The sequence below is a fragment of the Triticum aestivum genome, chromosome 5B (assembly GCF_018294505.1).
Source record: "Triticum aestivum cultivar Chinese Spring chromosome 5B, IWGSC CS RefSeq v2.1, whole genome shotgun sequence".
NCBI classification, from domain to species: Eukaryota; Viridiplantae; Streptophyta; class Magnoliopsida; order Poales; family Poaceae; genus Triticum; species Triticum aestivum.
The window spans coordinates 131,834,227-131,854,285 of NC_057807.1; the positions used below are offsets into that span (position 1 = coordinate 131,834,227).

Genomic DNA, 20,059 nt, shown 5'->3' on the forward strand with positions numbered 1-20,059 from the left:
GTTCTCTTCCTGATACATGCTCCAGAGCTTTGCTAGACACATCTTCAAAGACTGTGGCCACTCTTGATCAACCCACTCCAAGTAAGAACACTTCCGTTCATCCTATAATATTTAAAACTAGATCAGTAAAAGAAATGTGCTTTGCCCCTTCACTCACTTCTGTAGGGAAAATGAGTTTATGGCAACAAAGAAAATCACCAATACTTATTTCGAAAAACTGAAGAAACAGGTTAATTATGACATATCTTCTCAAAAAGATCAATGTGCAAATGAATTAATTGCTACTGACACAACAACCAAATTCTGAAACATCAGAAGCTATAATTAACTACAACAACACTACAAGTTATTACTCATGTACTATAAATAACAAATTGAACATTTTAAGAGGAAGGTAAATATAACTGCAACAGCATAGCGACAGTGTTTGGATGATAACAAATTGATACTAACAGGTGTGTACATGCACAAATTTAGTAACATAGAACTAATAGCACTAAGGCGTACCCTATGTATGCCAAAACCGGTGTAAAGACAATTGTTGCTACATCTCGCACCGGTGCCCTGCACTGGCGAGCCGATGCAGCGGAAAAAAATCAGGGACCCGAACTCTGGAGCACCTAATTGCTCCGACGCCCAGTTCCTTCGTGCCATAAAGATTTAGTATTTTGCTGTTTGGCTGCTCAGATGTGTGGACAAGTTGGCTCCACAAACTGCTGAAGCGGTGCCAAATAATTTTCTAATGGCACCGCTGATGAGATGGAAACATTTTTAGATACTAGGTACAAAGTGTGACACTGTCTTAGGATGCGTTTGGTTGAAGGTGTGGTATGAATGGGTTGGGACCGTGACAGTGTCGGAACCACATCTAACAAATGATTTGTAATAATGAAAGATGGTCTAACCTTCTCTGCACATGCCAGAAACTTCCTCCGACTGTCCACAGATTCAAACGCAACTAGCTTCACGCATGGAGATTGATGGTGACAGCAAGCAGACAGATCTTCAGCCACCCCGCTCCATTCGTTGCAACTGATGGTCCTAGGGAACTACAAGAGGAATAAATGACTCAAATCGACCGTCGGGTAAAAATCCTTCATTCCAAGTCATAGCCCGAGAGACAGAAGAGAGGCATACTCGGGTGGTGAAGGAGTCGTCGGAGGAGGAGGAACCGCTAGAGAGGTATTTGAAGAAGACCATGGCGACCCCGGCGGTAGGATGCGAGACGGCGAGAGCGAGGAAGCGGCTATAACTTAGGAAGGAAGGAAGGGGGAAACAAAGGAAATGTGACTTGTGGTCGGGGAGAAAAGGGGATGGGAAGGGGGAGGGTAGATATTTCGGTGGTAGGCCAAAAATTTCAAAATGTGGAGGGAAACTTTACGTGCGGTGCCGCCGGACACCATTCACTTTGAACGATAGTGTGCATCGCAAACGATTCTTTTGCTTAACGCGCATGGGATGAGTTTGATAATTGAAATTTTGGTGGAAATTTCCCTGCGTACATCATTGCATAATTTAACATCGCTTGCTAATTTGGGCACACAAAATAGCGTACAGCACACAGACCAGACTTACTGAATCGAGCAATTTTAGTAATTAAACAGAGACAGTTCACCTAAACATTGCTCTAACAAAAGACCAGCATTAAAAATAAAGCCTAAGCACGAATAATTTTAACAAATCCGCAGCCGCGTCGGCCTATGCATCGCCGGCCTATACATGCCTGATACGTCCATTTGGCATCATGCTTTTATATCAATATTTATTGCATTATGGGCTGTTATTACACATTATATCTCAATACTTATGGCTATTCTCTCTTATTTTACAAGGTTTACCATGAAAAGGGGGAATGCCGAGAGCTGGAATTCTGGTTGGAAAAGGAGCAAATATTGGAAATCTATTCTGCACAACTCCAAAAATCCTGAAACTCCATGAAAGTTATTTTTGGAGTTAATAAGAATTATTGAGCGAAGAAACTACTAGAGGGGGCCCACACCCTGGCCAGGAAGGTGGGGGTCGCGCCCACCCTTCCTAGGCGCGCCCCCTGTCTCCTGGGCCCCCTGGTGGCCCTCCGGTGCCCATCTTCTACTATATGAAGGCTTTTACTCTGAAAAAAAAAATCATAAGCAAGCTTACGGGACGAAACTCCACCGCCACGAGGCGGAACCTTGGCGGAACCAATCTAGGGCTCCGGCGGAGCTATTCTGCCGGGGAAACTTCCCTCCAGGAGGGGGAAATCATCACCATCGTCATCACCAACGATCCTCTCATCGGGAGGGGGTCAATCTCCATCAACATCTTCACCAGCACTATCTCCTCTCAAAACCCTAGTTCATCTCTTGTATCCAATCTTGTATCCAAACCACAAATTGGTACCTGTGGGTTGCTAGTAGTGTTGATTACTCCTTGTAGTTGATGCTAATTGGTTTACTTGGTGGAAGATCATATGTTCAGATCCTTAATGCATATTAATACTCCTCTGATCATGAACATGAATATGGTTTATGAGTAGTTACTTTTGTTCCTGAGGACATGGGTGAAGTCTTGCTATTAGTAGTCATGTGGATTTGGTATTCGTTCGATATTTTGATGAGATGTATGTTGTCTCTCCTCTAGTGGTGTTATGTGAACGTCGACTACATGACACTTCACCATTATTTGAGCCTAGAGGAAGTCATTGGGAAGTAAAAAGTAGATGATGGGTTGCTAGAGTGACAGAAGCTTAAACCCTAGTTTATGTGTTGCTTCGTAAGGGGCTGATTTGGATCGATATGTCTAATGTTGTGGTTAGGTTTACCTTAATACTTCTTTTGTAGTTGCGCATGCTTGCAATAGGGGTTAATCATAAGTTGGATGCTTGTCCAAATAAGGGCAGTACCCAAGCACCGGTCCACCCACATATCAAATTATCAAAGTAGCGAACGCGAATCATATGAGCGTGATGAAAACTAGCTTGACGATAATTCCCATGTGTCCTCGGGAGCGCTTTTCTCATTATAAGAAATTGTCCAGGCTTGTCCTTTGCTACAAAAATGATTGGGCCACCTTGCTGCACTTTATTTACTTTCATTGCTTGTTACCCGTTACAAATTATCTTATCACAAAACTATCTGTTACCTACAATTTCAGTGCTTGCAGAGAATACCTTACTGAAAACCGCTTGTCATTTCCTTCTGCTCCTCGTTGGGTTCGACACTCTTACTTATCGAAAGGACTATGATAGATCCCCTATACTTGTGGGTCATCAAGACTCTTTTCGGGCGCTGTTGCAAGGGAATGTAGTGCCTTTGGTGAGTGGAACTTGGTAAGGAAACATTTATATAGTGTGCTGAAATTTTCTGTCACTTGTTACTATGGAAACTAATCCTTTGAGGGGCTTGTTTGGGGTATCTTCACCCCGACCAGTGGAGCAAAGAGTTGCTCCTCAACCTACTGAACCTACTGAAAATATTTACTTTGAGATTCCTTCAGGTATGATAGAGAAACTGTTAGCTAATCCCTTTGCAGGAGATGGAACATTGCATCCCGATTTACACCTTAACTTTGTGGATGAAGTTTGTGGATTATTTAAGCTTGCAGGTATTCCCGATGATGTTGTCAAAAGGATGGTCTTCCCTTTATCTTTGAAGGGAGATGCATTGACATGGTATAGGCTATGTAATGATACGGGATCTTGGAATTATAAACGATTGAAGTTGGAATTTCATCAGAAGTTCTATCCTATGCATCTTGTTCATCGTGATCGTAATTACATATATAATTTTTGGCCTCGCGAAGGAGAAAGCATCACTCAAGCTTGGGGGAGGCTTAAGTCAATGTTATATTCATGCCCCAATCATGAGCTCTCAAGAGATATGATTATTCAAAAAAATTATGCTCGGCTTTCTCTCAATGATCGCACCATGCTTGATACTTCCTGTGCTGGTTCTTATATGCTGAAGACTGCTGAATTCAAGTGGGATTTATTGGAAAGAATTAAACGTAACTCTGAAGATTGGGGTTCCGACGATGGTAAGGAGTGAGGTATAACACCTAAGTTTGATTGTGTTAAATCTTTTATGGATACCGATGCTTTTCGTGGATTTAGCGCTAAGTATGGACTTGACTCTGAGATAGTAGCTACTTTTTGTGAATCTTTTGCTACTCACGTTGATCTCCCTAAGGAGAAGTGGTTTAAATACAGTCCTCCCATTCAAGTAAAAGTAGTTGCACCTATTACAGTTGAAGAAAAGACTATCACTTATGATGATCCTATTGTTCCTACTACTTATGTTGAGAAACCTCCTTTTCCTGTTAGGATAAAGGATCATGCTAAAACTTCAACTGTTGTTCATAAGAGTAATACTAGAACTTATACACCTCCTGAGCAAATCAAAGTTGAACCTAGTATTGCTATGGTTAAAGATCTCTTGGATGATAATTTAGATGTGCATGTTATTTACTTCTGTGAACAGGCTGCTAACATTGCTAGACCAGATGCTAAGATACATAGACATGTTGTAGGCATGCCTGTTATTTCTGTTAAAATAGGAGATCATTGTTATCATGGCTTATGTGATATGGGTGCTAGCGCTAGTGCAATACCTCATTCCTTATATGAAGAAATTATGCATGATATCGCCCCCGCTGAAATAGAAGGTATTGATGTTACTATTAAGCTTGCTAATACAGATACTATTGCACGAGTTGGGATTGTTAGAGATGTTGAAGTCTTGTGTGGGAAAGTCAAATATCCTGCTGATTTTCTTGTTCTAGGTTCCCCACAAGATGACTTTTGTCCCATTATATTTGGTAGACCCTTCTTGAATACTGTTAATGCTAAGATTGATTGTGAAAAGGATGTCGTTACAATTGGCTTGGGGGATATGAAACATGAGTTTAATTTTTCTAAATTTCGTAGACAACCCCGTGATAGAGAATTGCCTAGTAAGGATGAGATTATTGGTCTTGCTTCTATTGCCGTGCTTCCTACTGATCCGTTAGAACAATATTTGCTACAGCATGAAAATGATATGTTTATGAATGAAAGAAGGGAAATAGATAAAGTTTTCCTTCAGCAGGGTCTTATTCTGAAACACAACCTACCTGTTGAAATCCTAGGGGATCCCCCTCCACCCAAGGGTGATCCCGTGTTTGAGCTCAACCCGTTACCTGATAATCTTAAGTATGCTTATCTTGATGAAAAGAAAATATATCATGTTATTATTAGTGCTAACCTTTCAGAGAGAGAAGAAGAAAGATTATTGAAAACTCTGAAGAAGCACCGTGCTGCTATTGGATATACTCTGGATGATCTTAAGGGCGTTAGTCCCACTCTATGCCAACACAAAATTAAATTGGACGAACATGCCAAACCAGTTAGAGATCCTCAACTACGATTGAATCCTAAGATGAAAGAAGTGGTAAGAAAGGAGATATTAAAGCTCCTTGAGGCAGGTATAATTTATCCCGTTGCTGATAGTGATTGGGTAAGCACTGTCCATTGTGTTCCTGAAAAGGGAGGTATTACTGTCGTTCCTAATGATAAAGATGAATTGATCCCGCAAAGAATTATTATAGGTTATAGGATGGTAATTGATTTCCGTAAATTAAATAAAGCTACTAAGAAAGATCATTACCCTTTACCTTTTATTGATCAAATGCTAGAAAGACTATCCAAACATACACATTTTTGCTTTCTAGATGGTTATTCTGGGTTCTCTCAAATACCTGTGTCAACGGAGGATCAATCAAAAACTACTTTTACTTGCCCTTTCGTTACTTTTGCTTATAGACGTATGCCTTTTGGTTTATGTAATGCACCTGCTACCTTTCAAAGATACAAGATGGCTATATTCTCTGACTTTTGTGAAAAGATTTGTGAGGTATTCATGGATGATTTCTCCGTTTATGGATCCTCTTTTGATGATTGCTTGAGCAACCTTGATCGAGTGTTGCAGAGATGTGAAGACACTAGTCTCGTCTTGAATTGGGGAAAGTGCCACTTTATGGTTAATGAAGGCATTGTCTTAGGGCATAAGATTTCCGAGAGAGGTATTGAAGTTGATAAAGCTAAAGTTGATGCTATTGAAAAGATGCCATGTCCCAAGAACATAAAAGGTATAAGAAGTTTCCTTGGTCATGTCGGTTTTCATAGGAGGTTCATTAAGGACTTTTCTAAAATCTCTAGGCCTCTGACTAATTTATTGCAAAAATATATTCCTTTTGTCTTTGATGATGATTGTGTAGAAGCATTTGAAATACTGAAGAAAGCTTTGATCACTGCACCTATTATTCAGCCACCTGATTGGAATTTACCTTTTGAAATTATGTGTGATGCTAGTGATTATGCTGTAGGTGTTGTTCTAGGGCAAAGAGTTGATAAGAAATTGAATGTTATCCAGTATGCTAGTAAAACTCTTGATACTACCTAGAGAAATTATGCTACTACTGAAAAAGAGTTCTTAGCAGTCGTATTTGCATGTGATAAGTTTAGACCTTACATTGTTGATTCCAAAGTTACTATTCACACTGATCATGCTGCTATTAAATATCTTATGGAAAAGAAGGATGCTAAGCCTAGACTCATTAGATGGGTTCTCTTGCTCCAAGAATTTGATTTGCATATTATTGATAGAAAGGGAGCTGAGAACCCCGTTGCAGATAACTTGTCTAGGTTAGAGGATGTTCTTGATGACCCACTCCCTATTGATGATTGCTTTCCTGATGAACAATTAGCGGTCATTAATGCTTCTTGTACTGCTCCATGGTATGCTGATTATGCTAATTACATTGTTGCTAAATTTATACCACCTAGTTTCACATACCAACAAAAGAAAAAGTTCTTTTATGATTTAAGACATTACTTCTGGGACGACCCACACCTTTATAAAGAAGGAGTAGATGGTGTAATTAGACATTGTGTACCTGAGCATGAACAGGAACAGATCCTACGCAAGTGTCACTCCGAACCATATGGAGGACACCACGCTGGAGATAGAACTGCACATAAGGTATTGCAATCCGGTTTTTATTGGCCTACTCTCTTCAAAGATGCTCATAAGTTTGTCTTGTCTTGTGATGAATGTCAAAGAATTGGTAATATTAGTAGATGTCAAGAAATGCCTATGACCTATTCTCTTGTTATTGAACCATTTCATGTTTGGGGCTTTGATTATATGGGACCTTTTCCTACCTCTAATGGATATACACATATTTTAGTTGATGTTGATTACGTTACTAAGTGGGTAGAAGCTATTCCAACTAGTAGTGCTGATCATAACACGTCTATTAAGATGCTTAAAGAAGTTATTTTTCCGAGGTTTGGAGTCCCTAGATATCTTATGACTGATGGTGGTTCACATTTTATTCATGGTGCTTTCCGTAAGATGCTTGCTAAGTATGATGTTATTCATAGAATCGCATCTCCTTATCACCCGCAGTCTAGTGCTCAAGTAGAGTTGAGCAATAGAGTGCTCAAATTAATTTTGCAAAAGACTGTGAATAAATCTAGAAAGAATTGCTCCAAGAAACTTGATGATGCATTATGGGCCTATAGAACTGCATATAAAAATCCTATGGGTATGTCTCCGTATAAGATGGTTTATGGAAAAGCATGTCACTTACCTCTAGAACTTGAACATAAGTCATATTGGGCTATTAAAGAGCTCAACTATGACTTCAAACTTGCCGGTGAGAAGAGGTTGTTTGACATTAGCTCACTTGATGAAAGGAGAACCCAGGCTTAGGAGAATGCCAAGCTGTTCAAAGAAAAAGTCAAACCTTGGCATGGCAAAAGGATACAAAAGCGAGAATTTAACGTAGGTGATTATGTGTTATTATTCAACTCTCGTTTAAGATTTTTTGCAGGAAAACTTCTCTCTAAATGGGAAGGTCCTTACATTATCGAGGAGGTCTATCATTTCGGTGCCATAAAAATCAACAACTTCGAAGGCACAAGTCCGAGGGTGGTAAACGGTCAAAGAATCAAACATTATATCTCAGGTAATCCTATCAATGTTGAAACTAATATTATTGAGACCGTAACCCTGGAGGAATACATAAGGGACACTTTCCAGAATGTTTCAAACTCCAAAAAGGAATAGGTATGTGGTACGGTAAGTAAACCAACTCCAAAACAGTTCTAATGGCAATTTTTCTCCGTTTTGGAATATTTAAGAATTTTGGAAAGAAAGAAGTAATCCGGGAAGGACACGAGGCCTCCACGAGGGTGGAGGGCATGCCCACCCTTACTGGGCGCGCCCCCCTGTCTCGTGGGCACCTCGTGTGCCTCCCGGACTCCGTTTTCTTGCACCTTACGTATTTTGGTCAGTCAAAGTTCAGTATATAATCTCCCGAAGGTTTTGACCACCGTATCATGCAATTATCCTCTGTTTTCGTTTCGAGCTGTTTTTCTGACAGATCTAGGGCACCATGACGTCCCCAAGCGCTCCCAAGGACAAGTTTTTCGAGAGGGTTATCAACCCCTATCTTGCGGAAGTGCTGCAATACCCTCAAATCATTGAGATGCATGAGGGGGTGCTGCACATCCATGGCGTACCGGAAGCATGGAGACAAAGCTCGAAGCCATGGAGCAACAAGTTTTCAAGTGCCAAGGTATGGTGGAGCGTGGACTCAACGCTAACCAGATGATGATCACGGAGTTCACCAACAACCACAAGCTGGATGCCAAGATCATTGGGGAGACCATCTTCAAGCTTCAAGAGAAAATCGAGCACCTCCAAGCCCAGATCTATGACCTGCAAAACCAAAACTGTGAGTATGAATATAGATTCAAGAGGATGAGTTTGGCTGCAGATTTGAGGATCCCGGAGACTCGATCATCCTTCTATGATGGTGAGCCTATGCCTTGGAATATGGAAGACAAGCCTACATCATCAACCACTCCTACTTCACCACCTTCGAGGACATAATCACATGGGTATGGGCACTCCCCTTGGCAACTGCCAAGCTTGGGGGAGGTGCCCCGGTATCGTATCACCATCACACTCCTATTTTTACCGTTTTACTTAGTTCGATCCTTTTAGTAGTATCTTGATCTAGTAGATTGAAGTTTTGGTATCAAGTAGTTTTGAGTTTTGCTTTGTGATCTCTTTATGTAATCGAGTCTGTGAGCTATCTATAATAAAGATTAGTGTTGAGTCAAGGGCTTTGCTATCTTGCTATGATCTTGAGAAAGTAGAAAGAATAAAAAGAAATAAAAGAGTTCATATTGATCTTATGGATAGTAATAACTTCACACATAAAAAGTATGAGGCGTAAAAGTTGTTGAGAGTTGACAAACGTAGTTTGGTCATCGTTGCAATTAATAGGAAGTAATAAGGAAAGAGAGGTTTTCACATACAAATATACTATCTTGGACATCTTTTATGATTGTGAGCACTCATTAAGTATGACATGCTAAAAGAGTTGATGTTGGACAAGGAAGACAACGTAATGGTTTATGTTTTCGCACATCTCAGTTAAAGTGTATTGTCATTGATCTTCTCAACATGTTGAGCTTGCCTTTCCCCCTCATGCTAGCCAAAAATTCCTTGCACCAAGTAGAGATACTACTTGTGCTTCCAAATATCCTTAAACCCAGTCTTGCCAAGAGAGTCCACCATACCTACCTATGGATTGAGTAAGATCCTTCAAGTAAGTTGTCATGTTGCAAGCAATAAAAATTGCTCCCTAAATATGTATGACTTATTAGTGCGGAGAAAATAAGCTTTATACGATCGTGTGATATGGAAGTAATAAAAGCGACGGACTGCATAATAAAGGTTCATATCACAAGTGGCAATATAAAGTGACGTTCTTTTGCATTAAGATTTTGTGCATCCAACCCTAAAAGCACATGACAACCTCTGCTTCCCTCTGCGAAGGGCCTTTCTTTACTTTGTGTTTTTACTTTATTCTGGAGTCAAGGTGATCTTCACCTTTCCCTTTTTCATTTTATCCTTAGGCAAGTTCCTCGTGTTTGAAAGGTCCTGATATATATATCCAATTGGATGTAAGTTAGCATGAATTATTATTGTTGACATCACCCAAAGGTGAATACGCTGGGAGGCAACCAATAAGCCCCTATCTTTCTCAGTGTCCGATTAAAACTCCATAACTACAAGTATTGCATGAGTGTTAGCAATTTTAGAAGACTATATGATAGTTGAGTATGTGGACTTGCTAAAAAGCTCTATTCTTGACTCTTTCTGATGTTAAGATAAATTGCAATTGCTTCAATGACTAAGATTATAGTTTGTTAGTTCCCAATGAAGTTTTTGAACCATACTTGACATTGTGAATTAATTGTTACTTGAGCATAAGAAACCTTATGACAAAAATCTATATATGTTGTTGTTATAAGAATGATCATGATGCCCTCATGTCCGTATTTTATTTTTGTCGACACCTCTATCTCTAAACATGTGGACATATTTTTCGATTTCGGCTACCGCTTGAGGACAAGCGAAGTCTAAGCTTGGGGGAGTTGATACGTCCATTTTGCATCATGCTTTTATATCAATATTTATTGCATTATGGCTGTTATTACACATTATATCTCAATACTTATGGCTATTCTCTCTTATTTTACAAGGTTTACCATGAAAAGGGGGAATGCCGGCAGCTGGAATTCTAGCTGGAAAAGGAGCAAATATTGGAAACCTATTCTACACAGCTCCAAAAATCCTGAAACTCCACGGAAGTTATTTTTGGAATTAATAAGAATTATTGAGCGAAGAAACTACCAGAGGGGGCCCACACCCTGGCCAGGAGGGTGGGGGGGCGCGCCCACCCTTCCTGGGCGCGCCCTATCTCTTGGGCCCCCTGGTGGCCCTCCGGTGCCCATCTTCTGCTATATGAAGGCTTTTACCCTAGAAAAAATTATAAGCAAGCTTATGGGACGAAACTCCGCCGCCACGAGGCGGAACCTTGGCGGAACCAATCTAGGGCTCCGGCGGAGCTGTTCTACCGGGGAAACTTCCCTCCGGGAGGGGGAAATATCATCATCGTCATCACCAACGATCCTCTCATCGGGAGGGGGTCAATCTCCATCAACATCTTCACCAGCACCATCTCCTCTCAAAACCCTAGTTCATCTCTTGTATCCAATCTTGTATGCAAACCACAAATTGGTACCTGTGGGTTGCTAGTAGTGTTGATTACTCCTTGTAGTTGATGCTAATTGGTTTACTTGGTGGAAGATCATATGTTCAGATCCTTAATATATATTAATACTCCTCTGATCATGAACATGAATATGCTTTGTGAGTAGTTACTTTTGTTCCTGAGGACATGGGTGAAGTCTTGCTATTAGCAGTCATGTGAATTTGGTATCGTTCGATATTTTGATGAGATGTATGTTGTCTCTCCTCTAGTGGTGTTATGTGAACGTCGACTATATGATACTTCACCATTATTTGGGCCTAGAGGAAGGCATTGGGAAGTAGTAAGTAGATGATGGGTTGCTAGAGTGACAGAAGCTTAAACCCTAGTTTATGTGTTGTTTCGTAAGGGGCTGATTTGGATCCATATGTCTAATGCTGTGGTTAGGTTTACCTTAATACTTCCTTCTGAGTTGCGGATGCTTGCAATAGGAGTTAATTATAAGTGGGATGCTTGTCCAAGTAAGGGCAGTACCCAAGCACCGGTCCACCCACATATCAAATTATCAAAGTACCGAACGCGAATATTATGAGCGTGATGAAAACTAGCTTGACGATAGTTCCCATGTGTCCTCGGGAGCGCTTTTCTCATTATAAGAAATTGTCCAGGCTTGTCCTTTGCTACAAAAAGGATTGGGACACCATGCTGCACTTTATTTACTTTCATTGCTTGTTACCCGTTGTCGGTGTCAAAACCGGCGGATCTCGGGTAGGGGGTCCCGATCTGTGCGTCTAAGGCTAATGGTAACAAGAGGCAAGGGACACGATGTTATACCCAGGTTCGGGCCCTCTCGATGGAGGTAAAACCCTACTTCCTGCTTGATTGATATTGATGATATGGGTATTACAAGAGTTGATCTACCACGAGATCCTAGAGGCAAACCCTAGAAGCTAGCCTATGATGATTATGATTGTGTCTCTAAGGACTAAACGATTGTTCCAGTAAGCCGAAACCTAGGGTGTTTCTGGCCGGGCTTTCCTTCGGTATCTAATAACCTTGCTTCTGCTCGCCGCTGGCGCACCTCTCCTAACTATTGCCCATTTATTCTGGAATAATTTTTTTAGGAGGGACAATTTTACATATTTCTGCCAAATCCTTCTATTATTAAGTACGGCTGGTACCATTTCGATGTGTTTCGATTTTTTCGAAAAAGAGAGGTTGGATGCTTCTGAATTCATTGTATTAATTCCACTTCCTACTCGCAGTATGCTCTTAATGATCCCGGCTCATGATTTAATTGCCATGTATTTAGCTATTGAGCTTCAAAGTTTATGTTTTTATGTGATCGCAGCATCAAAAAGAAAGTCTGAATTTTCCACGGAAGCCGGCTCAAAATATTTGATCTTAGGTGCATTTCCCTCTGGAATATTATTGTTCGGGTGCGACCGGACTACTACCGATCAATTTTTGGGAACTTATTTATAGACTTGTAGAGACCCTCTACGTAGTTGTAATTCTAGGGCAATCGATCCACTTTCCCCATAGCCCTAAGGCTGTGTCTCGATCTCCTACGCGCGAAAGATAAGATACGGGAGACGGGGTCCTATGGTATGGGTCTTCGACCCTTGGTCTAATTCCACGACGGAGAGTCGGCGTGGCGTAAAGTGAAGATTGGGGGGAATAGAGCGAAATCCCCGTCTGGGGTATTCCGAAGGTGTAACCTAGGCAACGAAAAAGGGGCCCGATACTTCAACTAAAGGAGCGACCTGTTGGTTCACCAAACCCCGACCCAGTGTCACACGTTCTCCAGGTCCGAAGGGATCCAGTGCCCAACTACCGACTCCTCCCGGAATTGCGTTATCGGAGCCGAGCCAGGAATAGCCGTTAGTGGACACCTACCACTTTTCACCGGTTAGAGAGGCCCTCTTTAATACATTAAGAAAATATGTTCACAGGGGCCAGAAAGACTCGGTCATAGGAACTTAGACCACCTACGCGCTGGTAAACGAAAACCACCTCGACCGGATCTACCGAACGAAGAAGGCCGCCCCGTCGAAAGAATTAACACGCCAAAAGGGCCACCAGCTTTCCCCCAAAAAGGGGAGATCCGCTGCTTACTGCTCACGGAAACATCCGACCTTATGGTCAAGTCGTCCGCCTATCTTTCTGATCTCATTCGTTTTCCGATCGCATAAAAAGTCATGAGATCAAAAAAGAAATGTGAGAATGTAGTTACAGATGTAAAAAAAGTAAATATCTCGTTCTCTTGGTCCATAGATGGGGCGTCCTATCCGATGGATGAATGAGGAGCCTCTGTCGAGTAGTGAAATGATAGGATTCTGCTTTTCGGTTAAACCGAAACACAAGTCGGCGATTCAAGCCAAGAGTGCGGGCACCTTAAGAGCGGTCAAAGCTAGAAGCTATATCATGACTGCTGGAACGAAAGACCCGATGAGTATTTTCGTACCACCTTCCAATCTTCTTAGTCAATTGTGTACTTTTCCACTAGGCGAGACATAAGTTATCGGAATCCGGGGCCTGTTTTTCCCTATTTCCCAAGGGGAATGTCAAATTGTGTGGTTTCACAGTCTTATGAGACAGAAAGTTTTGGAAAATGGAGCTGCCGTTTTCACTACTTTGGTCCCTAGCGATATTGTTGCTTAAACTAACATGGAAAGTGGGTTCAATCACTTTAAAGTGCCCTCTCAAGTGTCATCTCATAATGGTAATCTCCTTATGGTATAGTAATTTGGCTTAGAATAAGAAACCTATCTCTTCCCCCTAATGGCTTTTCACTACCCCTTGCGGGAATGCGTATCGTTGCTGCATCGCCACCGTATTCCTGACTTGCTTTTCCGAACTGCTTGTTTTCTCGGGGCTGCAGTCCAGTTGCTTAGTGGTTTGCTTCTCGGTCTACCCAATCAAGGTTAGACCTCGCTCTATCAACCATTGCTTTAAATAGTATCATGTTATTTCATCTTTCATTGATACCATCATTACAATCGAGGGCCTACAATCCATGGAAATCCCTATTCCGATCACTGGGAAAGAAGAGCAAGTAAGTAATGAATGAATGAATGAATTTAGATGGTATATAAACATCTCCCCATGAAGGGAAGGTGCTATAGTATCTAACTAAGAAAAAAAGTAGGTTGTGAAATGATAGGAAATATGCCATGCAGAAAATCCAGGAAATATTTCCTTGATTTTCGGATGACCCGGCTTATCTTTGCAGTTATCCTTATTTAGCAGAATCTAGTGAGTGTTCCATTAAAAGGAAAGAGAGCTATTCGTTGTAGGATTGATCCAGACAACCCAACCTAAGTCACCTATTGCGCCTAACCTAAGTATAGTGCCAGTGGTCGGCGAGGAGAAGTTCATTCCTGTAGAGAAGAGAGGGGATCCTATTTCCTTTCCCCCTTTCCCAGTATGGCAACCTTATCTTCCAGCATGAAAGTTGGTATCAGAATGAAACAATCCAATCCAATCCATACTTGTGGAGTGCTCAGTTCAGTTCCTGATTTCTCTCAAGCCTAAACCGGAAAAGGAAACCTATTACCCGGGGTCCCCCCTTTCGGCTATCTCATCTGCTGTTCCTCGACTCTCAGGAAGGTAAGATCATCAATCAATAGTAGGCTGCTGCTCTGTGCAGTTAAAGATGGGATCCAACCTGTTCTGTTTGCTTGTTTCCTATAATCTGTGCTCGATTCCATATTTCTGTATCCTTCGATTCCCGGGACAGATCTGATCTCCTTTATACTGACCTCAAACAACGAGCGAAGTCGAGATGTTGATGAGAAAGGGGCTTTTCTCAAGGCCAAAGAGTGCTCTTTGAAGGCTACTATGCATCCTTACGAATACAAGAGTGGTTTTTTTTGTTTTGGGTATAGCAGGACTTGAACCTGCGACCATTAGGTTAAAAGCCCAATGCTCTACCAACTGAGCTATACACCCGATTTTACAAGAAGGCTTGGTGCGGAAAAGAAAAGAGGGCGGCCTGGCCCCTTTTCTTCTTATCATATCACAAGGGCGCGGCTCTGTATGGTATAGTACTGTGGAGCAAGTCTGGGAGTCCTTTCCACTCATTGAGGATTCTATCTAAAAAAGAAGGTCAACGGGGGAGACTACAGTAGCTCGAACTCAGACTATCTACGAAAAAGGTAAAGTCGTCTTTCCTAGGGTTCGACCGAAAGGAGCTGTGTTCTATGGTTTGACGTTGTGGAGGTCCAGCACTCTTCTAAACGAAGAAAGAGGGGATTCGCGCTACCTCCTACTCCTACAGAAGATCGATTGGCGCGAACTTCCGATCGATTCCTTATTCATTGTTGCCGACCCTTACATCATCATAAAGAGAATCAAGATATCCCAAGAACCCAGCTAGGGATGAATGACTAGCGCTCAAGAACAAGCAAGGGATGAGCGCACGGGAGCGGCGTTGCTTGTTGCTTTATTATCACATTAGAGAAGCGGAACCTCCAAGCTCAGACATCTCGAACTCAGAAACTACCCTTCTATCCCACCCTGCTCCTCCGGCATCGGAAGCAGAACTACCTGACCGAAGGAGATAGACAGGAAGGGAAGACGGTCATACAAAGGCCGAATAAAGCTCTCTTGAAGCTGCATCTGAATAGACCTAGAGTCACTCAGTACATACGAACCCTTGAATAAATAAGAATTGAGAAGTATGAAATGTGGGCATCATAACAAAAAAAGAAAAAGACCGAACCAGTAAGACTAATGTCTACTTATTTATACCTTTGAGAGGTCCACTTAGACTATTATGATTTTCTCTTTAGCTACGTAGGTTATATAAGATTCAATTCAATCTAACAAGCGGACTGGACTACCTTCGGCTACTACAAGATATTTAGAAACCTAAGAAGCTGAGCCTACTTTACGCACTTAAGGCAGCAGCAGATGATGAAGAAATGGGCGGTAGATGATAATGAGAAAGGGCGCCCCTTGGCATTTCCTGTGGGGGAGTCTGATTGATCCAATCACGACGAATGATGTCAACCCCCTCTTTTGCGCCTAACTTGACTCTGATTCTCCCACTATGAGAGCTGATCCAGGGGCTAGTTCGGCTACAGAATGGAATTTACGAAAGCCCCCCGTCTTTCCGACTCAATGTATTGCCCTTTGGGACCAGGATCTGACGAGGAAGTGAGAGAGGGGACACCAAACATAGGTGCGTACCATTGCCCCAATCCAATGGACTATGTCATACAGGGAGGAACCCTTGGAGGTTGGGACAGAAAGAAAGCAGGTTTTGCTTCTGCTTCCTTCGAGCAACCAAACTCTTTCGTCAGGTGTGGGTCAAGTTCCCTCATTATTGCTTGACTTCCCCTTTGGGGCACGAAAAGATGGACTAGGACTTAAGTAAGGGAGAGGACAACCCCTGTTTCTGGCTTACCTTCAACGAGTGAGTGCTATTCCCATTCCTTACTTTGATCCGACCCTGTTCCCCGACCAGTTTGCTTGCTCACTAGAAGAGTCAAGCGAGAGCAGCTAGTTTAGAAGGAAAAGGACACCTGGGGCTATTCGGCCTCACTTGTCGGAGACTGAACTACCGCTCGCTTACTTGCTGATCAAGGAGGTCATTTCCACTTACTCTAAGCATAGAAGGAAGAAGATTGAAAAACTAACAAACAAATTGTCTTCAGCCCTACTTACTTATAGGCTGACTTGGCCCAGGAAACAAGGTTCTATTAGGCTTGCAGGGCTTAAAAAAGAATGAGCTAGATCGCAGGTATTTGGATACGAGGTAGTAGCGGGGTCTAGTCGAAGCGGTGCGCAAAGTGTACAAAGGCGAGTCTCACGGGCAGCGGCACGTGAGGGGTCTCCCGAACTTCATGGAAGACGCAGTTAGGGAGTTGGAAGATGCACTTTGGACTCCTGCACCAGTAAGAATGGAACTGGAATAAAAAGTCGGGGTAGCTAGTCACTCCGTTACTGAGGAAAGAGAGGATGGCATTTCCATAAGTAGACTCTCCTTCTTACTGAATCCTTATCCTGCCCTCTCTACTCGGGAACAATTCATTCTTAACTCGTACATAAGTTCCGGGCGTCGACAAGAGAGTTAGCGATCTACAGCTGGTTCGGTGGACTGGTGGTGACACGGGCGGGCCCTCTACTTTATTTGCCGAATCCAATCGATCATGGGCGGCCCTCTTCGTTCACAGTCTTTCTTTCCTTTCGAATCCAATTGTTCCAATCTGACCAAATAGCAATTCATTGAAATCATTCGGGTCACCTCTTTTTTAAGCACTTGACCAAGCCTATTTCTATAGAAAAGGACAGGAATCTATTGACTTTGAGTCTGTCTCCTACTACGAAATTGGAACTGAACACAGGATGGCAATAGTGAGAAAAAAAATCCCCTCGTACTACGTCATTATTTATTCGATTTTCCCTGGTAAGTGCTCCAGATGCAGTTGCTTTAGTTGACGTAGTGAGTGGAACCTAATTATATGTTTCCTTGAATACCAGAGTTGCCTTTTGTAGATGAGAAAGCCAACAATTTTGCAAGGAGTTGATAATTGCACTTGAAGTAGTAAGTTTAAAGACAGTTGAAACTTAATGGCACCGTTTAACCAAGCACTCTTGTAGCTTCGGAAACTCCGTGTTCAGATCGGTGAGGCAAGAGACGAATTCATCGTCAGTTACCTCCACGATATCCAAAATACCCTCAAGACCATGAAGACAGATAATGAGAGTCAGGTTCAAACAATTCAAGGATTGTAAATACCATAACAGCAAAGTAGAATGCACCAAATTTTTCCTATTACCGGCTCCAGGAAGAGCACACCAAATGAAAGAAACTATTACTCAAAAAGCGAATCACATCTCGATCCACAAACTGCCAAAAGCCTTTGTTATTCCATTCCCAGTGGAACGTCAACCTGTTTAACAACAATTTTCTAAGAAACTTGCTGAATTCTAAATGAAACAACCTTATTTTCAAGTGACAGGCAATATCCATTTCAACCAATTATTCAAGATCAAAGGGCTAACTGCACAGCTAATTGAATTCCTTTTCGAGGTTGAGTTCATCTTGAAACCGCATTTGCTTCCTAATTAAACTGAGAAAAAATAAGAATATTAAAAGAAAGACTCCACAGAACATGAATGAATTCAGGTACATCACATCAGGCTGATATGTGCCGGTATCATACCTGTTTCAAGATTCTGGCTAAGCCCTTCTTGTTGCCACATATCCAGTTTCTTCTAAGGTTTCTGGAATTGCTCAAGTTCCTGCTCAACGCTTCTTGTCTAGCTCCAGTCTAGCACTTGTACCAGTCGCCTACCAGATCACGGCTTTGCTCCAATTCTACTCTCCAATTATGCAATCCTCTCCAAAATTGGGGCTTTTCTTCACTTCAGCACTTCCCCTCGCAGTGGATTCCACTAGGTTCTTAACCTCTTCCCAATTCTTAAACTGAAACCTGCGATGTCTAATCCAACTCGGCACCTAACCAGCTTGTCAGCATCGTAAGTTTGCCTCAACATTCCCCCTAGAAATACAAAAATAATGTAAATCTACTTTCATTTATTTATTAGGGTAGGGATGAGACTTTCTTTTTCTTTTTCTATTTTCTAGAATAAGTATGCTCTGGAGTAAAAGGATTCGAACCTTTGCATGCCGGTACCAAAAACCGATGCCTTACCACTTGGCTATACTCCAAACGGGGGGAAGGCTCGATGAAAACGAGCTGGGATATAGATTTTTCAGAAGGAAGAGTTAGTTACCCTCGGTCTTCCTTCTTTCCCGGGAATCAAGGAAGTAGTAGCGGGACAGTCCTTTATTTCCCCCTTTAGACCAACTACAACAAGCTCGCTCCTTAGGTTAGCTCTCTGCTCTACCTATTTGTTTGCAATGCCTTGCTTATCAAAATAGGCCTTTCTGTAACCTGACCTTACGCTGAAAAACTGCACTTGTTGGCTCTGCGTCCACTGAAACTTATGAAAAAGAAATGTTATTCTATCGATATCTTCAAGAGTTCCCTAACCCCCTGACTGAGAGTGCTATGATGGGCTATTGAAGTTCGTCCCTGCGGCACGGTGGGGCAGTGCAAATCCTTTCATTAATGAAGTTCCGCCCTGACACTCCCATTATTGGCTTCCTTCCCTGGGGACCGCTCGGGCGAAGGCAGAGCATGGAATGATCGTAGGGGCATCCTTCCTAGGTGGAAAAGACGTGTGTGACTAAAACCAGGAGGAGAAATCCATTTTCAAATGGCGACAGAAAGAAAGGAATCACGAAATAGAAGAAAAAGTGCACTGTGCTGGCAAATGTGGAGAATAGCCATCCATCTTTCATCAATGAAATTGTTCCGTATGGGTAGCAAATACACATATCAGAAGAGCCAACCCGAAAGCACTTGCTTCAAAGAAGCAGCAGTTACCAAGAAATTCCTGTTTCAAGTCAGTATATCTCGATAGAACCAATTCCAATCCAGGTAGTGTGAACAGAGGATGTGGAAGTTCTGTTTCCTTGCCTTGTCAAGCATTTCATCTGACACTCTATCTATACTATAGCTAGATCAATTCCTATTCTTTCTTCCAGGCGACTTTACTCCAAAGAATTTTGCCTTCTTATCTTGACTCGATCTCACGAAATTGGATTGATTGGCACACCGCGCATCTGGCATTCGCTTCTCCTATCTATCTCTTCCAACTAAGCTGATCACTGGAAAATATGAAATCCTGCAAGCAATCATTCCAGAGCCAACTACGAAGATACCTGGTCTTCCACTCTGTTCACTGGAGGAAAGACAAGAAAGTAAACAATTCTTCAAAGGAATTGGCTCTACCGGAACAGAGGAATTGGCTCGCTCCTTCGCTCGCTGGGTAAGCATAGAATGCACACCAGTCTGGTATCAAAGCGTATCTACTTGAAAAGGAGACTACTTGAACAGATGAAATGGAAGGAAGAAATGAAAGTTCGATCTACCAACGTAGAGTCCGCCCC

The 20,059-nt window shown here is 42.1% G+C and overlaps 1 non-coding gene across 1 annotated transcript; it reads right to left on the bottom strand.

The window, feature by feature from the left end:
- Positions 1-14,969: 14,969 nt before the first annotated feature.
- Positions 14,970-15,042, bottom strand: TRNAK-UUU (transfer RNA lysine (anticodon UUU)). The gene has a single exon. It is a non-coding gene; the product is annotated as a tRNA-Lys (tRNA).
- Positions 15,043-20,059: the final 5,017 nt, after the last annotated feature.